This window comes from Mus caroli, chromosome 4 (genome assembly GCF_900094665.2).
Source record: "Mus caroli chromosome 4, CAROLI_EIJ_v1.1, whole genome shotgun sequence".
NCBI lineage: Eukaryota > Metazoa > Chordata > Mammalia > Rodentia > Muridae > Mus > Mus caroli.
This window is the reverse complement of record NC_034573.1, coordinates 140,870,031-140,870,839: the sequence shown is the minus strand read 5'-3', so window position 1 is coordinate 140,870,839 and position 809 is coordinate 140,870,031.

The following is an 809-nucleotide window of genomic DNA, read 5'->3' as shown; positions in this document are numbered from 1 at the left end:
AATGTATTGGGTTCTGGGCAATAATTTGTTTTCTTAACCTGTAGTACATAATGTTATTTCTTGTAAAAGGATTGAAGAACACACTGGTTTTTTCATAGTCATTCACTAGGAGAAAAATAGAACACAATCACAGTGTAACTTTATACTGCTTGGCAAGTTTCCTGGCGATGTGATGTATAAACCATGGGAGACAGAATAAGGTTGTTGGAACATTGTTCCTTCCATCCATCAACTATGTGTATGTGTGTATACATGTATGTGTATGTATGTATATATGCAAAGTTTGTGTGGGAGTATGTTGGAACTTCGTTCCTTCTACCCCCCAAGTCTATATGTATACATGTATGTGTATGTATTTGTGTAAATACATACACATCAGGTGTGTGTGTGTGTAAAGCTTGTTTGGGTGCATGCTGGAGCTTGCTCCCATCAACCAACTGTGTGTATATCTGTATGTACATATGTATATTGTGAAATGCTTGGAATTTGCTTGTTGGACCTTTGCTCCATCCATTCTATGTGTGAATATGTGTATGTATGTATGCATGCATGTATGAATTTGTATATATGAAGTTATTCTGCCTTTTGTTTCATGTACTCAGTGTGTCTGTATGTGCATGTGTGGTATGAATTTTCTCTCCTTCCTTCTCTTTCTCAAAGGCCCCAAGGAGTTAAAAGAATTCAGAGTCTAAGCTGGGCAGTGGTGGCACAGGCCTTTAATCCCAGCACTTGGGAGGCAGAGGCAGGTGGATTTCTGAGTTCAAGGCCAGCCTGGTCTACAGAGTGAGTTCCAGGACAGTCAGGGCTAC